This window comes from Gallus gallus, chromosome 7, assembly GCF_016699485.2.
Source record: "Gallus gallus isolate bGalGal1 chromosome 7, bGalGal1.mat.broiler.GRCg7b, whole genome shotgun sequence".
Classification (NCBI taxonomy): Eukaryota; Metazoa; Chordata; class Aves; order Galliformes; family Phasianidae; genus Gallus; species Gallus gallus.
This window is the reverse complement of record NC_052538.1, coordinates 4,545,734-4,568,030: the sequence shown is the minus strand read 5'-3', so window position 1 is coordinate 4,568,030 and position 22,297 is coordinate 4,545,734. Positions and strand designations below refer to the sequence as shown.

At 45.2% G+C, this 22,297-nt stretch overlaps 1 long non-coding RNA gene across 1 annotated transcript in view; it reads right to left on the bottom strand.

Annotated features, from left to right (window-relative positions):
- LOC124418106 overlaps window positions 1-19,255 on the bottom strand; it is a 28,986-nt gene extending 9,731 nt beyond the window's left edge. The window contains exon 1 of the long non-coding RNA XR_006939835.1: window positions 18,998-19,255. This is a non-coding gene — a long non-coding RNA (uncharacterized LOC124418106). The remainder of the gene's footprint in view (window positions 1-18,997) is intronic.
- Between the last annotated feature and the right edge of the window lie 3,042 nt (window positions 19,256-22,297).

Below are 22,297 nucleotides of genomic sequence, written 5' to 3'. Positions count from 1 at the left end.
GATTGTATTATTGATCATTAAAAATGTTCCTAGTAAAAATTGCTGTTTATTTACAGATTTTATCATCACTACATCAGCTGACTGGACATTAATGAGAAAAGGTTGGTGCAAATACTCTTGAGTATGGAGTCACATTTATACCCAAAAGGGAAAAGAAATAACTATAAAGAGGCAAAAGGACTGCCTGGAGGAGAATAAAATCAGGCTGTCCTGAGAGGCTAGGCAGTCTCTTTCTCTGAATATACTCAGGACCCATCTGGACGCCTATCTGTGTGACCTGCTGTAGTGAACCTGCTTTAGAAGAGAGTTGGACTTGATGATTTCTAGCGGTCCCTTCCAACCCCTGCAATTCTGTGAAAATACAAATGGGCAAATTAGGAAAAGCGTAACTTAGATGATGATGTAGGCACTGAGAGACAGAAGGACCAACCCACTGCTCCCTACAGAAGTCACACAGACCCAGGTGATCCTACATTTCCTCGTCCTATGCCAACAATTTCATATGAGCATCATCTTTTCTCTCAGACTGATGACATTTGACATATGCCCAAGGTGAGAATGGTAGGTACAAGAATTCACTCCTTAGTGCTGTAAAAGGGACACTTTTTGTCCTTTGGTTTTTCTGTGGTGTAGGGACCATGGAAGACCTGAGCTGCCCTCCTGCCATACCACTCACTATTAACCACTCAGCCAACTATTAACTACTTGCTTCTGTGATGTTACATCTGCTGCCATACCTGCTGATACGTTCTCTTTTCTGATGGTAATCCATTAAAAGTGAATGCAGTCTACATTTCTTTGGTTATGCCCATGATGGGGTTAATTGGGACAACTGTATTGGTTTTCATAGGGAAGTTGTTTTCTTTTGTCATTGTTCCTTGAACCTTCCAAAAGGAATTGGGCCCCTACCCCGAAGGAGTGTATGGCTGTCCCAAGAAGCAGAGCAGGGTGTTGGGTTCACTAGGTTAGTTACCTGAAAACAGCATCCTACTTTTATCTGAGAGCTCTGGGTTGAAGCAAGTCTCATCATCCCATGCACACATTTCCACACTGAGAATACCCCATAGAGGAATAGTGTGGGCTAAGTGAACTGCTCACATCTTGCCTGCAAACAGAATAGATACTAAAACTTCCACTTCCAGCAGCTAATCACCACTGATCTACAGATCAGCCCTTGCCTCGTTTTTCCCATGCTGTGCATGGCTAGTCCTTGCCACTGAAGGACATGCCCAGGTGGCCAAGAAGGCCAATGGCATCCTGGCTTGTATCAGAAATAGTGTGGCCAGCAGGAACAGGGAAGTGATTATCCCCCTGTGCTCAGCACTGGTGAGGCCGCACCTCGAGTACTGTGTCCAGTTTTGGGCCCCTCACTGTAAGAAAGACATCGAGGCCCTGGAGCGTGTCCAGAGGAGGGCAACAAAGCTGGTGAGGGGTCTGGAGCACAGGCCTTATGAAGAGCGGCTGAAGGAGCTGGGGTTGTTCAGTCTAGAGAAGAGGAGGCTCAGGGGAGACCTTATTGCTCTCTATAACTACCTGAAGGGAGGTTGTAGTGAGCTGGGGGTCGGCCTCTTCTCTTGTGTGACTAGTGATAGGACTAGAGGGAATGGCTTCAAGCTGCGCCAGGGAAGGTTCAGGCTGGACGTTAGGAAATACTACTTCTCTGAAAGGGTGGTCAGGCACTGGAATGGGCTGCCCAGAGAGGTGGTGGAGTCACCAAGCCTGTTGGTGTTCAAAGAGCGTTTGGATGCTGTGTGGAGGGACATGGTTTAGTGAGAACCATTGGTGAAGGGCGGATGGGTGGACTGGATGATCCTGTGGGTCTTTTCCAACCTTAGCGATTCTATGATTCTATGAGCCTGGCAGCTCAGCAGGAACACAAAGAAGTTACAGGTGACAACCAAACCCAGAGTCACCAAAATCAACAACAGCACTCTGGAATGTTGAAACGTATTTTAGGTTGAAGCTGATTACTGCAGGCTGAAATATTCTTCTGAAACAGAATATCCTGATAAGTGGTTCATGAAAGGCTTTCTTTGCTTTCCTCTGAAGCACCGAGTCATGTCTGCTCTTGTTAACAAGGAACCAGCTCCATAAACTGTTGGTTTAATCCTGGCTTGAAACACTTGGTTCTTAAAGGTTTCACGTGGGGATGGATATGTGCATATACACGTATGTATGTGTATGTATGTAGTTCAGCATAGAAAACAAAGGGTAGATGCTTCTTCAGACTTGAAGGCACTTAGGATATCATTACCAGAGCTCTACTCAAGCTTAGCTGCTACCATTCTCAGTTTTATTTGGATTTTACTGTAATCCTGAAGAATCCTGTAAAGTATACCTTCCTGGAAAATATAATACGAAAGGATCCTTTTGAAGCACCCACTGTCCTTGCCAATGAGCTCTAAAGGAGGGAAAAGACATTTGGAAATTTGTGTTCAGAGACTGGGCAAGAGGACTGGAAACTTTGTGGAGATGCTGTTCTGTTGTCCTGTCCTGTTTATCTTCTTTTCCTCTTCTTGTTCCGCTGGCCAGTGGTTGAAAAGAAGTGTTTTCACTCTCATGAATCATACTTACCAGAAACATTTTGCTTTGGGCATATCGTTGTGGTTGCCATGATCCTGGTCTCCTTTCTTTCTGACTTTCCCATTTGAGTGGAAAGACACCAACTACTTTGTGGAAATATTACATGTTCTCATATGAAGAGCACTTCATTGGTCATGTCCAAATTTTTCCATTACAGCAACCCAGGAACAACTACAAACAACATTTGTGTCGAGCCCATATGATGAGCCATTGCTATCTGAGAGGATCCTGAATGCGGCTTAAACAGCTCCCAGTTCATGGGAAGGAGATGGTTACAAAGTGGGAAAAAGCAAAGTTTGGCTGTGCTCCAGACTCTTATCTGTGCTGGAAGCGTGGAAGAAAAAATAATGGTTTTCTAAAAACACCACATGGGAAATCAACCATTGTTTCCTCCAATCTTAGTTGTTATCCTATGGGGTGGTGTGGTTAGCTCATGAGGGGAACTCTTACCACAGACAAGCAGCTTCTCTAGGGGCTTCTGAGAGAGCAGAAATATTGCACTTCGAGTGAAGTGTCATAGAGAGGGAAGCAAATGGTTCCATGGAACAACCTCCTTGAGCAGGGTGAGCCCTGCCTCCAACTTCGGGTGCTGAAATCGGTGGAAAGTCCCTCAGGATTTCAAGATATGGTGAGTCACAGCCCTTTTCTCCTCTTGTAGCACAAAGAAAAGAGCCATGCTATGAAGGAGCATCCCAGTCCCTTCTGCTGAAAGACATGGGCCTGCACCAAGCATGGGAGAAGGGCATCAACTCCCAGCTGCTGGCAGCCCTGCCCAGAACAGCGAGAGGAGCTTGTGTCTACCTCTGCCCTCTCCTGAATATGTGATGGAAAGTGTGGCATCCCTCCAGACAGGCTGGGCTTTCAGGTTCGGGTTTTGGTTGTAGACAAGGTTTTCGTGTTTCTATTATTAAATACCATGAATTGCATTACAGTCAACAGAGATCCACCATAGTGAGAATGGTCTCTAGTTATTTCCGATCCACCAATATAAACATTTTGTGAGATATCCTAATCATCTTAGAAGTTCTGAAATTCAGAGCTCAGGAATGGGTGAATCCTCTGCTACCATGACTTTCTGGCCCCTAGATTTCTACATAGTTCTTCGTCTCAATTCTCCATACCATGTCATTAACCAAGGGCAAGTACACCCTTCTTGGTGTCTACTGGTTGCCAGCTCTAGTTGAATGATTCCCAAACATTTCTGAGTAAAGAACCTCTCCCAGTCCTCAGCATTGCTCATTTTTCAACAGATCTGCAAGTGAAGGATGGTGGCTTGAAGGTCACTCTACAGGGCCTAGCAGGCAGCCAGCAATCTTCAAAGATCTGGAACCACTGTGTAAGTGGAAAGTATGAATAAGCACATGTTGCAAAGCCACAAAACTCCACCCAAAAGCTCCATGGGGTTGCTCTTTCACCAACAGCCTACCTCAGCCTCCGAGCTACTGTAACTGCTGGAAAGAGCTGTAGGCCTGGGTCATAACCACTGCCTTTTACAGGGCATGTTATAATAATACATTACCAAAACAACCCTTTCCATGTCTTCTGATTCTGTTAACAACTTGCCTTGCATTCTGTCAGACAAACCCATTGTGCTGTCCGTGCTCTGACTGCTCAGATTGCCTGGTTGCTGCATGATAATCCTTAACTTTTCTGGCCCTAAGAGGCTTATCTTGGTCCCTAGAGTCCAACAGAGGATGTCTGCACCAGAAATCTTCCTCATTCAGCTCAACAATCTTGAGTTGAATATTCATCATCCTACCTCCTGAAATCAGTGAAAAAGGCATTCCTGAGTTATCCCTTTCTTATCTTTAATTAGCTGATCCAAGCCATGAGGATCTGTTTTCAGCCTCACTTATATTCAGACCTCTATTCAGTCTTAACTCTGCTATATTTAATTTCCCACCTGATGTAACCCTCAGATTTTCCAGAAGAGCCTCAGCTGAGATTTTCAGCTCTGCACCACTCAATACCAAGTCCTGTGGACAAACTCACATCCCTTTAAGCACTGAGACATGCAACAACATTTCCAAGACAAATTCAGCATCCTGTACTTGGACTTCCAGGCTGAAAACAGATTTGCCACAGATTTAGTGACAATAATCCTCACCCAGGAGGGCTGGGTGTTCCCTCTTAGGATAGGAAAAAATTGGTTGTGACACTCAGTGGCCTCACACCTGGCTGGGGTATACGCGTCTGGTTTAAGTCCTGGAGTTGATCCCTGGCCATCTTTGGTACCAATTCAAAACAAAGCTGAGGCTGCTCTCGCTTAGACTACAAGTCTGGATGAATGCCAAGCCAACTCAGGATGCAGTAGAATCAACAAGTGGCTGGGAGTCATGCTCTCTCCTTTGTTCTCGTAAGGATGAATCCATTCCTGCAGATCTGAGCTACAAAGTGAATCCTTTAGAAAGCCAGCAGAAAGTGAAATCATCTTGTGATGTGCCTGAATTCAACTTGTGCTTTCAACCACGTGCCTGCTGACTATTTGCCCTTTGGGGCAGAAATCTCTGAACTTGACTCCCGCTAAAACAAAAACGATTGCACCCTGGGAAACTTCTGCAGTGCAGAACCTCTGGTTGTGTCAATGACCATCACTTCCCAGTAGCTTCTATGGGCTGAGTGCCTCAGAATCACGGAATCGTAGGTGTTGGAAGGGACCTCTAGAGATCATTGAATCCAACCCTCTGCTAAAGCAGGTTCTCTACAGTAGATGGCAGAGGTATGAAATTATCTCAACTGTCATTGAAGGACCCTCAGCAGCAGATGCAAACAGGTGTTTCCACCTCAGCCAAGCAAACGGTGTTTTGGGGAGGTGCATGGCACGCTGTAAAGCAGAAAGAAGGTAGAGGGGATGATTTGCTGGCCTGTGGGCTGTTTATCAGCCCTGCTCTCACTTTTCTCATGCAGCTCTGTGGGAGGCATTTCTGTGGGACGTGGTAATGAGAGCTGGGAAGCTTTTCCACCCACTTTTTTTTTTTTTTTTTTTCAATGCTTTGCTTTTGCTGTAGATCCCAGAGACCAGATGTCTCATATTAAAGAAAGAATAACTCATTTAACTTCTCTTTGGGGACTTATTGGGGAAGGAAGGGAGAAAGAGCTCGTTCTTTTTGAAATGAGAATTCAATTGAGGCGTAGTGGATGAATAGTAGGCAGAGGCCAGGCACGTTGTTGATAGAAAAGAGGATAACTGTACGGCAAGGTTGGTTACCACAGGAGTTGAAGGTGTCTTCTGAAAATAACTTTCACTGGGACAAGCTCTGTAGTACCTGCATTAGAATCTCTCCCCAGGCCACTCCTACTCAGCATCCACCAGTAAAATATGCTCTCAGCTTACCTAGCCAATTCCAGGGATTCTTATATCTTTTCAGCTTCCTTCGAGTGCACTGAATTAAAACATATCCCATATGCTGTGGATTGAAGAGAGCTGCAGAGCAGCACTCCCTTGTTCTTGCCTGTGCAAGCAGATGCCATGCGGATGGAACTGTGCCCTGTGATATTCCTGAGGACATCCTATGCCTAGAAGAGATCCAAGTGCTTGGTTTTCCTGAGGACCTTTGTCACACAAAGGTTCCTTCGCACCTCCTGCATTTCCAGAACCCTCTCTGGAGCAGACTTGCGTGGAGCAGGGCATGACATCATGAGGGATGATGTAACTTCATCCATGCAGCTGCCTTGGCTCTGACAGCAGCGAACCATGGCAGTGCGCTGCGGTGCCTGCTGATTACAGACACGTTAGTCATCCCACTGTTATTTGGGCTTCTGTGGCTGGCTGGCTTCATCTGCTGGTCCTTGTAACTCAGTGACAACATAAGCCATCGTCTCGCGCAGCAAATCCCCATGGTTAGCAAACTGGGACCCCAAGCCCCGATTTGAGTTTCTCGCTGTTACTTTGTGCAGATGCCATTATTCATGGAAGAAGCTGTGCACAGTCATTCATCCCCTTCATAGTGCTTGGAGAATGGGATATGGATATCACCGACTCCCAGCTGGGGCACTGAGATCATTCCCCACAAATCCCAGAGGTGCTTAGCCCAGCTAGAACCCACAGGACATCCATTCCACACTCACCACAGCCATGAGACAGACCTAACAAAACAAGGCTGTGAGCAGAAAAGGCAAAACCCTCAAAAACTCCACTGTGTTATGGGAAGGGAGTGAGACCTCAGGCATTTTGGTGTCCTAGTGGACAGCTGGTATGTCCTGAAGACTACAGCTCATGCTGCAGAAAAAGGAAGCAAGGGCAATGATCCATACCAGTCTGACACAGCAAATTGTTCCCTAGGCTTCTGCGCTGGTGATGGGCTTAAGCATAAGCAGCAAGTTATCAATCCAAGCAGCTTCCCACTTGGAGTCCATTATGTATGGAGACAGCAGGTGAATGGCAGCACAGGAAAACCCTGTAGTTAGCAAAGATCACAGAATCACAGCGTCATCTAGGTTGGAAAAGAACTTCAAGATCATCAACCTGACCTACCAAACCCATCACTAACCCATGTCCCTTAGTGCCACACTCCTGCAGGGCATAATGCTCATCACAGATAGGGAAAGATTAGGTTTTCAGAGGTCTTCCCTGAAACAACCATATGAAAAGTGAGTTTCAGAAACAAACATTAACAGCAGAGAGAGGGAGAATTTCTGTGCTGCCATGATAAGGAAATGACGAGAGTAATGATGGAAGCAGAGCACCCAGCCTTCCAACACCAACATACTGGTGGGACTCCATGCAATTGCCTGGATCGAGGTAATGGGATGGACAGGTTACTTCAGTGACAAAATGCCAATGGCCAAAAGAGATGCAGTCAGAGCAAGGCAAAGAACCAGATGAGCGCAGGGGCACCATTATACATCATTAGCATGATCACAGAAATAGGCTGCAGCACATTTCAGGAAGAATTAGTTCCTGCATTGTTAGGCAATAACAACTACAAGGCACCACTTTTTGATTACTGCTGAGCTCCAGGTAACAAGGCTCTCCAAGAAGAAACAACTAAAATAATCTTAACAACAAAGTCTTGAAAAACATCAACTCATTCTTCCCAGTGCCTGGAAGTGTCGCTGGGCAGAGCTGAGCACTTCATAAACACAGGTTTGGGGGATCACTGAGAATTTGGGAGATGTAGACGTGTTGTGTGGGTTGGTCTTACAGTACTCAGGACCTTAAACATTAGATGTTGACACACTTTCTCCAGGATTATCATTTCTCTAAGGCAGTGCTCCCAAATCCTGTTCAGTGCGTGCAAGAAGGGAAGACTAGGGTAATTGTTTGGTAGGTTGGCTGTGCGTTGGCCACCTACAAAGACAGTAGAGCTCCCCAGGAACGCTGGCTTTGAAGAGCTGCCCATGCAGCTGATGTGAACACCTAGCACATACACCAGCAAATACTTCAATTTCCTGTTAGCTCTTCTGGCCAAACACACCAGCTCTTCCCCTCTGTTTCCTTAGATGTCTACAGAAGCTCTGCTACCAGACAGAACATCTGCCAATGCCAAAGCAAGGGCATTTCAGTGTCTGTAAAGCAGGGATTGATGCAGCTATAGAAGGGTAGAACAGCTGAAGAATCGCCACATGTTCCATGCAGAGTTTCTTTTACTCTTCTAACTATGGTGTCCTCAACCAAGGAGCTTCTTTCCTCCACCTCTACTGGAGACATGAAGTGCCATCCACTCCATTAGGATTGATTAGCTCCCACTGGGAGAGAGGAACAGAGATCCACTGAGTCATTAAGTTTCAGTCCTGCCAGCAGGATGGCCATGAAAAATTATATTGGAGAAGAGTTTTCACTTACACTGCTGACCCAGTTAAATGTTTATAGTATAGTTGTTAATGGGAAAATGGCTGTTTTTAAGAGAGGCAAAACACCAAAACACACCAAACACAAAATTACTCCACAGAACACTGATAAACTCCATATATTTCTGCAGATTACTTATGGTGGAATTGGATTTTCTGCTAAAACTCATCACACAGACCAGGTGCTTTGTCTCCTCAAAAGAAAGATTATACCAGAAGCTTGTTTTTAATTAAAGGGTGAGCAAAAAAACCCAAAAAAACCCTGACTACTGCCTGCTGCAGATGTCATTAGCATAAAATAGACATGGTCAGAACTTTTTGTTGGACTATCCCATGTGGCATAAAATGACAAGCTCAATGGATGCTTGGGTTAGCTTGATTTTTAATTTCATTCGACCCAAGGAAACCTTAAGTTTTTAGCCAATAATAATTTGGCTAAAAAAGCTAAAAAAGCATTTGTGTGAATGATTTTTATTTTTATTTTTATTTCTTTTTTTATGTTTTGGTATTTTGATTGGATCTAATGAGAATGTATTTTAACTGAAAATGATTCTTAACATTAACTCTACCCATGAGCTCCTTAAATCTTTCCTTCTCTTTCCTTGCCAGAATTTAGGGCCAGACAACAGTCCTGTTTGATTTATTGGAATAGAAATAGAAGGACTATGGCTGGCAGGGCTCTTTGTGTAGGCTGATGTGGGAAAGTCGTAGCGTGTGTATGGTGTAGTCATGCTCCATGAAGCACAGGAGATTGGTGTGCAGCTCTGGGCTCCAAATCACAGGTGTTATTCCCTAAGGTATCCGTTCCGGGGTGCTACTGCTGCACATCCCTCTGCTGCACAGGTGCAGGTGAAGAATCCCAAGTGGGCTTGAGACTGGTCTAGACACAACCCATTGGTCATGCAGAGTAATTACAGAGAGAATATCGACCCCATTACACAAACCTTAAAGGAACTGGTTTGAGCACTGAACCCACTGTACAGCATGTAGCTTGAAACCACCCTGCCACACAAGCACTGCTTTGTAACATATGGAGAAATATGGGTTCCTTGGTGTTTGTCTCAGCCAGAACCGTCAGCTCCTGATGGCCACCTAAGTGATGCTACCAGGGCAGCGGGAGAAATTCATCATATTAAGAAAACATGCTATAATTAGAAATGGGTTAAAAACATCTGGATGGACCTCATTACTTGTTTTTTGTTTGCTTTTGCAAAACCAATACCAAGAATGGTTTGGCTCCGGGCCTCATTTCTGAGCTCATAAGATTCATGGGTGGATCTGGGGACTGGAGAAATGGTTTCTGTTAAGAGCTGTCGGCAGAAAAGGAGCAAACTATTACCCATTTCAGCATGCTCTCACATTTGTATAGCTGAACCAGCTCTGACCATCATCACGTGTCACTACTGGTCTGGAAATTAAATGACTCAATCAGTCTATGCTGGATTATCCCCTCTGCATTCAGCCTGGGACTCTGCAGAAGATGCACCTGCTCCTCAACCTGGGATCATCAGCTCTGTAAGGTACTTGAAGAGTGGCCTGGGGCCAACAAATATGGTTTACAGGAAACTCTGTTCAGGTGTGAACACGGGGTTTTGATCATGAAGGTTAAAGTCACTTCCCTACTCAGCTGGGAAATACTGGTGATAGGTAGATGGTTGGACTGGATGACCTTAGAGGTCTTTTCCAACCTTAGTGATTCTATGATTCTATGATTCCAAGACGACAGAAAGAGGACTTAACAGAGGTGGTAACTCCTGTCTCCTTTCCTCTCTCCTACTCACATCTATACAAGTCTGCCTGTAGATGAGTGTCTGACCAAAGCACTGCCAAGTCTTACCAAAAGATAACACTACTGAGCTCAATGGTGTTGTTTGAGCCACATCTACATGACCTGACATTCATACAAGCTCCCATATTTTAGGAGCCCTGTAAGTCTCTAGTTAATCTGGACTAAGACAGTTTTAAGTGCTGTTACTGCTGCAGAATTTATTAAGGGTCCTGCAATCTCAAATTTATCCACGAAAACAACCACAAATTTATCTTCCACACCACTGACATCCATTGGTCTACGTCCTCATCAACACATAGCTTTATAAAGCATTAACCAATAGAAAGCCCTATGTTTTTCAGTGTATTAGCTTTTATGGAAAATGACTCCCAGCTGTTTGCCATTTTACCATTGTTGCATCAAGTGATGGAACATTGCTATTCAATGTTTCCTTGGGTCTTATCACTCTCACAGTCAGACGCCTTTTTAATGGGTTCTTTGTATGGAAATGTTGAAGTCTTACTGCAAGCACAGCCTTGTTTTCAGTCATTTGCTGCTCTTCCCAAGCATTGGTTCTCCAGCTAAAAGATCTGCTTCTCCCTAAAACACATGCACAGGCTCATCTATGAAGATATATTCTATCAGCACAGTTACTGTTACAGAGAAGCAGCAGCACAAACGTGGGCACATTTCAGTCATGAGCAAGACTGAACCCAGATCTATGGGGACTGTGCCAGGGTGTAAAAAGGTATTTTAGCCTGCAAGCCAGTCATTCCTATGTGATCCCTCCAGCCAGGGTGTGAATTCTTGTCAAGTGAAGTGATTTCCAGTCCTACATCCTGCCCACAGTGTTGCAGCAAACCAACTTCCTTTGCACAGATATACGAAGAAGCTGTTGCAAAATCACTGGCTTAACTAAACATGGGAGATTCAATCAACTTCTGTGTGCATGAAGCACTTCATGTATTTCAACTCCATCAGGAAACAGAGTTGAAACTTATTCAGGCAGTGACTGTTATCAATACACTGCATGCTTTGTCTCATTGTCTTTACCTTATTATTTGTTGCATTTAACTTGGATTCTGGGGCTAATAGTGACCTTTTTGTAACTATAGCAAGCGAACATGTCATCAGTTCTTCTCTCCTCCCATTTAATCAGCAAGTTGTGCTATCGCTGGTGTTAGACTGAGTGTTTGCAGTTGCAACTCAGCCAGAGCCATACTGATTTTCACTAAGGATCTAATAGCTCCAAATTCCTTTGCTTGCTCAAGCAAAGCTACAAAGCCTTAGCTGTGATTCTGCCAGCTTTCATCGGCTACATTGGTCAAGACCTGACTCCTCCTGGATGAGAGCTTTCCAAGAAAAATGCAGTGAGGAGCCAGCCCTCCAGCACAGTTCATGGGCATAGTGTTGTCCGAGGAGCCACGTTTCAGATGTGGTCATACCTAGGCATGGGTTCAGGATTGACTCAAAGGGAAGAATACCACCTCCTGAATCACCAACATAGCTTCCTGCAAGCCCTGAGGTTTCCTGGCTGTGCATCAGAAGAGATCGCTGTTCCTTTTGACACTTGTGTTTATCCTGGGTAGTTTTCCACTATACCAGACTTCGTGGATTTTTCTCATTGGAGCAAGACAGACAGGGACCCACCTATCTATGTGGATTTATGATGTGCCAAAGGCCTGGTGTCCCTCCATTGCACACTCAGGTGAGGAACATGGTAATGGATCACCTGCTCTAGTTGACCCTGCCCAAGAGGGGAGGTAGGAGTTGATGATCTCCAGAGGTCCCTTCCAACCCCATCAGTCCAAGTTTCTATATTTGGCATGAGAGGATCTGCCCTCATTCATTACACTGCCGTAGTTGATCTTTTCCATTCTTGGTAGGCTGCAACAACCCCCGAGTCCTTGAAGCAATCAAAGAAGGTCCTCGGGAGACATAAAATCCCTTAGGAAGCCTGAATTGAAGATAAAAAATGGCACGTCTACCTACATGTACCCTAGACTTTGTAATTATGTTCAATAGAGATAAAGGAGCTCCTTCTGTTATCTCCTTTACCTGAAACTGATATTTCCCTGACTGCAGCGTTGGAATACAGTTTCCAGCCTTCACTCCAGGGTAATTTGATGCTTCTAGAAGCCTGGATACTTCCTTAAGTCTGTGCAGATTCGTCCCAGCCAGAAGCCAGAGGTAGAGGTCTTGTGAGCCAGATGAATGCTGGGTGGTCGTGACTCAGTGCTGCCTTGTCAAGCTTCCTACCTGTGATGGTGCAAGAGCAGTTACATGTGACACAGCTACACTGTCCTGTCTGTCCTCTTCTTGCTGCAAGAATCTGGGATGGAGAAAGCTAGGAAAGGGATGGCTTCTAGAGAAGCACAAAGAAAGCAATTTCTAGGTGTCCAGACTTCAGGGAGGAAGCTTTGAGGGATGAAAATCAGAAATTGTGTCTGATCTGCACAGTGCCTGAGAGAGAATATGAGTGGGCTAATGGCCCTATGAGAAGTGCTGTGTGTAGGTCATAAAGCAGGAAACAGTTTAGAAAGAGGAAAGCAGAAATTGCATGGCGAAGCACCTTAGTAGGAAAGCTCTGATAAGGACTCAAGAGACAAACAGATGTAATGTTTGCGAATGTTTGCTTCTCCCAGGTGCTTGTTGTTAGAGAGCATTATTCCAGTAAAGGAAAAGTAACACGGTGAATAGAGGCAAGGGAATGACAAAAGGTGGTGTAAGTCTTGTCAGTCTCAGAGCTAGCAAAGAAGGTGAGTTTTGTACTGTGAAAATGTAGGCTTCCTGAGATAATTCCGCAGCAATATCTGGTAAGGGAGACAGCAAATCTGGTCTGCTGACCAGCTGAACTAATCCTGTGCTGGAGAGATCGACAAGCCCAGATTGTATCTAATCCTGAAACCAATTTCCTTTCATTTCCATCCTGCAAAAGACATCACAGCCAACTTTCACGTGCTTCAGTTTTTCAGTTCAGCAGGGACCTTGCTCCACTCAGAGGAAAATGGCATGTTTGTATGTTTTGCTAAGGCCAGAGTGGGCTCCTTTGCTTCTACACCTTCACCTTGTCCATCACCAGGCCAATGAGCCTCTGTGTGTGGGAAATACCCTTCCTTTCCACCTAAGCCACCACTAACGAGACCAACACCCTGGGACTGACCTGGGACCTGTTTTTCAAGATCACATTCTTGAATGAAGAGAGGAACGTGAACACTGAAGGAAACGGTTATACTTTAACACACATTTCCTCTGCAGCCTTTCTGCTCCATCTCTTTGTTTTCAAGGCAAAACAATGTGACCTTGCCAATATTTCCAATAAAACAGATTCAGTGTCCTGAGCCATGCAAAATTGACAGATCATTCAACTACAGAGTGGTTTTGGCCATGCCAAGGTCCCATTCTCGTGCCAAGCCCATGACGGGACTGGGGCTGGGCAGTGGTTCCAATGGAAAACACTTGCCTGGGCTGCGGTGCTGTCTGGGCATCTCTCAGGCTGTGTTAATTTCCCACCTGCGAGGTGGGAAAACACTGCTGTCTGTACTTTCTGAACAGGAGAAATCAGGCGGAGAAAGGTCACTGAAGAGCTTGGCATGTCCCAGTCCAGCCACTTACGCAGGAGGGCTTCCTTCCTCTTTTCTTTGTGCTGCTTAGAGCTGACCTGGGGGAAAAGGTCACTGTTCCAGACAGTCTGACAGCACCCCAGCATCACAGCTGGGTGTGTCTTCAGCTCTGCTGCTAACACTGCTGTTTATTAATAGGTCAAAATGCTTCAATTGAGCTTTACCCTCCTGCCCTGGGTCATCATCATTGAAAAAGGAGCTAAAATGCTCACATGTGGCTATGGCTCCCTGCTCCAGCTCCCCTTTCAGGGCCTCCTGCTCCTTTTGCAGAGCCTTGAAGGGTTGTTAGGATTCTACCCAGAGGCTTTGCAGAGCGCAACAGGTCTGGTGCAGGCATTAGTAACCCTAGAGGCTCTGCATCCTACCACAGGCAGGTACCGAAAGGAGGTAAAGAAGCATTGCTACATGTCAGAGCTACATGTCCTGCTTGTGTACTACATATTGCATTCTCCAGCATCTCTATCCAACAAGGGTGTATAAAACTGTGTTTTCACACATCTCTGCTACATCCTCTCATGCACTCAGCATTTCCAAGCCTTACGTGCCAAGGGAACACGGCAAGACTTGGGGCTGGAAACTGCTTTTAAAAACAAAGCCTGCAAGCACAGCTGATTTTGTATTCATACCGCTTTAGAGGTGCCAGAGCACAAAAACGAGCTCGGAGGATCAGATCAACTACTGAGCATTCCCACTTCCCCAGTTCATTCCAGTAGGTAGTTCTGCACGGTTCCAACCTATCATCAGCCGCGTCCGCGGGCTGTGAAGAAATAAATGCTGCATTTTTTTTTCCCCTAAGAACACGACACCAAAATTGCCCCTTCTTTTTCTTTTGCCAGCTTCTGCATCTGTTAAACAAAGCATTTTATGGAGATGCAAAAACAGAAATTCATCATTGGGCGTAGCTAGCTGCTACTTAAAGAATTATATAATAACTCGCAGTGAAAGAGAGCCTCCCAGAAAACGAAAGTTTTTGCAAAGTGCTTTTGTTCAGTGGAAACTCGTTTAAAACTTGATTTATGGCACGCTGGAATGTAAAGCTTCGGATGAGATTAATGGCCTGTTTTCTGGTTACGTCACCTTCATGGATTGTCAAGACAAGCCTACACTGAAATCACAAAGGAAATCGTGGTTATGGTCCCCTGTTAAAACACTGCACTGACTGCTGTTTCTAAGTAACTCAACTGGATAACATAACAGATAGGCTTCATGAGAAATGCACTTGGAATTTCCACTGTATTAGTAGAGTGAGCTGCAGCAATGTTTTACATTACAGGTACAGGCCATATATTTTTAAATACATCAAACATGACTCATTCCTCAGTTCATGCTCGGATTGGCTGAGAGAACGTTTCTTCCCCATTCTGGACTGTATTTTTTTTGTGGATTTGAGCACTATAGCAACCATTTTTTAGTATGCTTAGGTTGCAAGTAAATCAGACAGCACTCAACACCACCACATCTTGTTGTTGTGAGATTTCCTTAAGGCTAGACAGAGAACTCCATCAGTCATCATTATGGTGCTGCCCAGGGAGTTGTGGGTGCCCCATCCCTGGAGGTGCCCAAGGCCAGGTTGGATGGGGCCATGGGCAAAGTGAGCTGGTGGGGTGCAACCAGCCCATGGCAGGGAGTGGAACTAGATGATCTGCAAGGTCCCTCCCAACCCAAACCATCCTGTGATTCTACGATTACAGGCGAGTACAGAACGGTATAAACCAACTGCTAGACACTCTTTAGTACCAGACCTGCAAAGACCATGAGCAGCCCCCAAGGGCTCCAAGCGTGCACCCAGAAGCAGATGGAGTTCCATGCTCCCAGGAACGTGGCCCCAAGCCAGCAGATAAATAGCTGAGTAAACACAAGATGCAGGGAACGATAGTGTTCGTTCAGGTGCAGCCAACCAACGCAGATAGCCAAGCAATTGGATTTAGCTCTGTTTCCACACAATTTCAGTCCCTGGGGGTGTCTAGTTTAGAAAACAAATTTCTTTACAATGAAATGTATTTGGCAGCCCGGCTACAAATGAAGTTCATCTTCAGGGCAAAGGAAAGAAAACACCTCCAAACCTTGCTAAGTAGTTGCTGTGTAATTCATGTCAAATTATTGGTCTCTAGGAGGAATAGATCTAGATTTGCCCACGTTTCCTACAGAAAAAGGATCTTTCCTTCAGCCCAGCAGAGCTCCTGTTCATTCTGCCAAATGTCTGATAAATGACCTTTGGGGGTCTTTGTCCTTAGGGGTTTTGTTTCTTTAACAGCCTTGTTTAAACCAAGGAGAAGAATAGTGGCCAACTAAGGCTGAGCCATTTGTGGACCTCTTGGATGTCCAATAAAACCAGAGTATTTAAGGCCATAAACATCTCAGATTTTTAAATCTCCAGTGGGGAAGGTGTGAGAAAACCCAATAAAACCAGAAAAGTTGATATTTCTTGAAGATACAAACCACCAAGAAATAGAAAAGGAAATGAAGGCAAACTTTAAACTATCTGGCACCCTAAATTTAAAAAAAAAAAAAAAAAAAAGAGTTTTTAAACTACTTTTAGGGTTTATGGTGAACCAGCACTGCTTCCTATTTTACTATAGAGAGCTGACATCCAAGCAGGAGGTGGGAGCAATCAGGAGTTAGTAGCACTGCACAAATTTCTATAGAAGTGTTCACACTTTGCTGCATCTCAGATTTGCTCTGAAGGCATTATAGGATCCTCCTGAATAAATGGAAGCCTACTATAAATACAAACCTGTCCATACAGGAATGGCAAATGGATGCATTTTTCCAGCAGCCCAGCTCTCCAAAAGGATGGAGCTTTGTACCACGTGAACTGCTGCAATATCTAGCACTGATGTATTTACTTTGCATGGGTTGAAAGTACTCAGTAAAGCAGCACAAAGGTAATTAAGGCTCTAACTGAAAGCCAGCACATTTATGGGCCCTAGTAGATGTTTCTCAGTAGTTCACTGGGCTTATCATGAATTTACGTGTTTGTTTAACTGAGATCGTTCACTGGATGGGGTTTTTATTCTGCTTTTATAGATCATTTCTCTAATGTCAGAAGTTATAATTAATGTAAAACCACTGTGCTGCAGTGCGGGACCCTGCATCTCTGCTTGGGCAGAAGTGCTGGGATGTGGAATGAAGCTTAGAGAACATCCACACACTCTGCTAGTATGGAAATCCCTCATCTCGGGGCCTTCTGGAACATCAAATCAGCATGGTAGGAGCTGAGGAACTCCAAGGGGTTGTAACCTGTGCTTGCAGCAAGCTGGAAGCTGCCAAAGCATAAAAGGTCACCTCGTTTCCAACACAAGCGGGATACAGAGCCACTGAGTCCCACTGAGCAGGAGGAAGTTTGTCTTTGGGTAACCATTAACAGGAGCTCAATGTTAGCCAAACAAGGCCTCTCTCCACCCACTCCTCCAAACCCCATGCTAGGGCAAACCCCAGCAATGAGTAGAGTTAGTGGGATATATGCCTGATGTGGTGTATCCCATTACACTGATTACAAACCTGAAAAATAAATGCAAATTTTTAAGCTTGTTTCCATTCCAACTTCAATTTCCTAGCTCTCACCTAGAGATAAATCTTACAGCATGCTGCCTTGGGTGGCAAGTCACTAACAGCTAATGGGAGACAGATGGATACGCATGGAATACTACCAGGAAAAGCTGCAGGGCTACCTGCTATAGCACACAGCAAGCAATACGTCTGCATTCAGGAAGTCACATCAGCTCCTCTTATAGATCTAAGAACCGTTTCCTACCAAATAACACAGGTTTCAAATATAACATCCAAGATGGTGGGACGAAGCTTTGGAATTTTTGGCTGCTCTTTGGTCAAGAAAAAACATGGCTAAGGCTACAGTGTCTTTAAACCAAAATCACTGCTGAGAGGAATGGAGTTATGCTGCTCTGGCAGAATGTGTGCTCTTTGATATTGTTCATAAGCCTGCTGTATTTTCAGAGAAACCAAGCATTTTCATAGCACTGTTAACTGCACCTCAGTGAAATGTGTTTTGAAAGTCCCACTGAGAAATAATTGTTTTTCTATTCTACGTATTGCCTTGATAACCATCTCAACACACACGCAACCAGTTATGTCATACATGTATACTGTTTGCAGTGTACTTCATAGTAACCAAGTGAACACTGGGAGATGAATCACCCACGCAAGCTTTTGTACAGGTCAGCAAAGGGAGAGGAGGGAAAACCCAACCTAACAGCGCAGGTAGTCGGTCTCCAGCTGTTGTTATAGGCCCAGTGTCCCAAAGTACAAAAAACAGCTGGAGATCAACTACCTATTGCAAGGCCCTCCAAACTGCCCGGTACATCATCTCTTCCACAAGTTTCCTTAGAGACAGGGACAGATCAGTCCTGTTCAGATCCTCTCCCTTCCAATCTCATCATTTCTGAAGAGATGCCCTACTTTGGGTTAAATGCCCCAAATCAGCAATGGGGGACACAAGACATGGCCAACTTTGAAAGACAAGATAAAAGATTCATCTGAAAGATGCATTGTTCTTGAGCTTGTGGGTCCTTTTGGAAATGCCAGCTACATTAACTCCTCTGCAGCTTAGTTCTGTTCCAAAAGCAAAGGAAGAATACCACAGGCAGGCCAGCCCATGTAAAGAAATTCAGTTAAAAGCAAAAGACCTGCAGATGCATTTATGATAAACGTTCTTTTTGTTAGATATATCTGGTATAGCTTGGGTTGGATGTGGCCAGGGATTTATCTGCAGGTGACTCAGATTGATTTAGTGCCTAATTTCTATGCTACCTGTATCTCTTTGCTCATCTTTCTTTATGATTTTAATGCAATCCCCTGATTTTTATTCTTTTTTTTTTCTTCTTTTTTTTTTTTTGTCATTAGCAAAAAGTAGAAAATTCCCAGCCTTTAAGTTCCTGCTGCTCAGCTCCTGACATTGCTGCTGGATGCTTCAGGTGTTAATGTACAGCTGGCTTCATTCACAAGCCTCAACGCATTCTGTAACGTAACGGGGCCGGATTCAGATCTGGTGCAAACCGCTGAGGCTCCATTCACACTACATGGAGCTCAGCCTTCTCATTAGTGTCTCCTTCTACGGAAAGCCTTCAAAATCTACAGCAGATGGAAAAAAAAAACAAGAAGCTCCCTCCTACTCCTTCCAACTTCAACAAGCTGCGTTTTTTTTCATTCATAAGCACCGGGGCTATTAATAAAATTTGCTGAATGAGAATGGTTAACCCCAAAAAGTGACACATACCTTACGCTCTGCGAGCCAACATGACAACAGTCAAAACAGAAGTGGGCCCTTTCAGTGCATCAGCACGTAACGCTGTCTGCAGTTTGGAGAAAAAATATCAGACGACGTCCTATCAGCTGCAGACAGATGAGTCACTGGCAAGCTGGAGGCGAGCAGACCTAAAGTCACCTCCAGCCTGCAAAACACTTCCCGTCTTCAGTAAGAAGTGCTGGAGGATTCCGTCAATGAAGCGAAATGCCTGGCAAGCAGATGTGTGGTGTGAGCACACTGGGTTCCTGCCCTCTCCCAGGGCACTGGGGGTGGGGTGGTGAGGAGCAGGGGTCAAAGGGAAGGTGGGTTTCTCCTGCAAGATTTGTCCCTGAGCACAAGAATGCAAAGCCTGCCCTACTAGAGGAAGACAGTGGATGATACACAAATGTTTTGGGCTGGAAAGTGAGAAAGACTTGGTCTGGTTGGGTTTCTTTCTCTGATCTCATCAAGCAACACGGAGCACAAGAGGAGAAACTGAGGGAACTGGCATTGTTCAGTCTGGAGAAGAGGAGGCTCAGGGGAGACCTTATGGCTCTCTACAGCTCCCTGAAAGGAGGTTGCAGTGAGGCGGGGGTCAGCCTCTTCTCCAATGTAAAGAAAAAAAAGAGGAAAATGACTTCCATTGCTCGCACTCCAGACTCCTCTTTATCGGTTTTTTAAGCAAAAAGGATGGCACAACCTCAGGTTGCTCCTTGCTGTCAGACCCCAGTTGCACCCCATTGCTACCCGGGTCTCACCCCAGCAGCAGCTCAGCCCCACAGCAGCCATCTAGCTGCAATGTTTTCAGGGTGGAGCAGGTAGGGCACAGCTCCCAGCTCCTGGAAAAACATCTCTGAAGGTTTGGCTGGCTGGCCAGCTTTCCAGCAGATCCACACCCAGATGCGGATGGGCAGAGCTTCAGGGCAAGGCAGTGCCCGGCCTGAGGATTGGGGGAGAGGGGCTGGAAGCAGGGCACGCTGCTGGGCAAGAAGAGAAGCCTGGCATCTGCACCACAGCCAGGTGAGCTCAGGGCTGATGTAGGTGTCAATGTGCTGCTCACATGGCGAGCTTGCAGCTGTGGCATAAGCCTGAATTTCTGTTGGGCCTTTGACGTGAAAGTTATTTCCTTTGGAGGCTTGCTGTGCTCAGAAGATACATCTGCCCAGGCAGGAGAGGAGGGGCCAGCAGTGATGTGAGAGCATTGCCCTCTCCAAAGGCTGGCAAGGGGGAGAAGGACTGAGCAGCTCCACAGTCTAGGGGGGAGGAATAGGGAGAGGTTACGTACGAAAAGAGGAATGTGTGCTACCCTTCATTTAAAGCTTGAGACACAGGGAGGCATTTTTCTCACCAAGAGATGATTCCAAGTTCAAACAAACCAGATGCAATCCCTGGCTTTAAAACATGAATCAAATCCGAGCACTGGTCTTAGTGCAAAGGACCTCTTTTGGTAATCACATCCCAGATGGTGGTTCAGCCCTGCTTCGACCCTCTGGGAGTCACTAATTACCTCACACGTCTCCCCTCCAAAGAACCTTCCTCATCACCTGGAGATGAGGGAGCAAGGAGAACAGAATGAAAATGATCAAAATCAATTTCCTTTCCTGTAAAAGGTTTCTGGTTTCGGGAGCTTTTGGTGGCTTTTTGCCATTGTGCAGGCGAAGCTGGGGAGGCTCACCATCCCCACAAAACCTTTTCCCTGCCATCTTTCAGCTGCTTGGGCTCTCAGTGAAGGTAAAGGCATTCAAAGAGCCCTACAGACCAGAGTTGTGCTTCTCAGCACGTGGATTTGTTATCATTCCCCTCTTGGCTGAAGGGATTTCCCCACAAGGCTCAGGTGCCAAATGGATGAGTAAGAAGCAGGGTACTGGTTTCTCTGTTCTTGTGGGGTTGCCTGGCCACACTGCGTCACGGGGGACACCTCTGGCCACAGGGTTGCAGAAGATGGGGTAAAAAGAGTAACCACAGAGCATCTTTTGCATGCACCGCTGGCCCCCTGCAGCCACATCATGCCCTTTGCCAACGGTCAAGCTCCAGAAAGGAAAAAATCCATCTTTCTCTCTGTGAAAAGCATCATTCTCATACAAAATTGTCTGTAGCCAAACTACAATTTCTTGACCAAAAGAAAGCAAATATTGAGCTGGGTTTTTTTTTTTTTTTTTTTTTGTCCCTCAGCCAGGTGAGAGAGGGAGATTCCCTGTCTTAACTCAGACCCTTGCATGGTGGGGGACTTGCCCTAAAGCATTACTGGTGTTGCACACACTTTGCCCAATGTTTCTTCTTTCTAATAACACAAATGCTTTGAGAACTGTAATGGTCATCTCTGTGTAGTGGTAACAGCACCCAAAGAAGAATTCTATATAGGAAGGGAGGCAGGGAATGCTAATGGTGTAATGCTTTGAGTAAGGATAGAAGTACTTTATTAAATACCACGTGCCAAACGCTGTAGTGCCAGTGGAACTTCGCCAAGCAGGAATTGGCTCTGTGCACTCCTTCATCCATTTCTAAAGTTTCTTTAAGCCTTATTCAGGCCTTGTTTCAAGATATTCCAAGGAGGTCTAAGATAGCAACACTTCTATTAAATATTTATGAAGTAAGGCCATTAGAGTGTCAAGAAATTCATATGCTTGTCCCAGTTCTGCAAAATACTTATGGAGAACTTAACTTTTAAATAAACAGGTATTTTGGTAAAGCAAATCTAAAAATCATTACTTCCTTTGTCCACAGCCTATTGTTTCCATTAGCAGCTTCTTCCCTATCTACAGCTCCATCAAACAACAGAATCTCCCCACTCAACTAGATGAGCTCCCAGCAAGGCATACGTATTTAAAGTTCCTTCAAATACCTCACAGTTAGCAGGACCCAAGTCAAGCTACTCCATACAATCTCCTTCCTTGCCAATGTAACAAGAAAGCAGACCAGAGCCTTTAGGTGCCTGCTCAAGTTAAAACCAGAAAATAGACCAGTCAGATATTTTGGATGCCATATATAACAATAACCAGTTATCAGAGTTAAGGGTTGGTGCCAAGCCTATAAAGTCACTCATGTCTCTTAATATGTTTTTAACACCAAGGTCCTCTCATTTTAACTCCTAGCCTATTAGTAAGAAGCCATAGAGACAAACCAAGATCAGAAAGACCTCTCTGGAGCAGGAGGATCAATCCCATAAGGGGCAGTGGCTGTGAGCACAACTGAAGATTGGCCACTCCTGTAGTTAATAGCGCATACATCAGCATACAATCACCATTCACTCACCTGGAGCACAGGTATGCCTACTGAATTTGACTGAGCTGT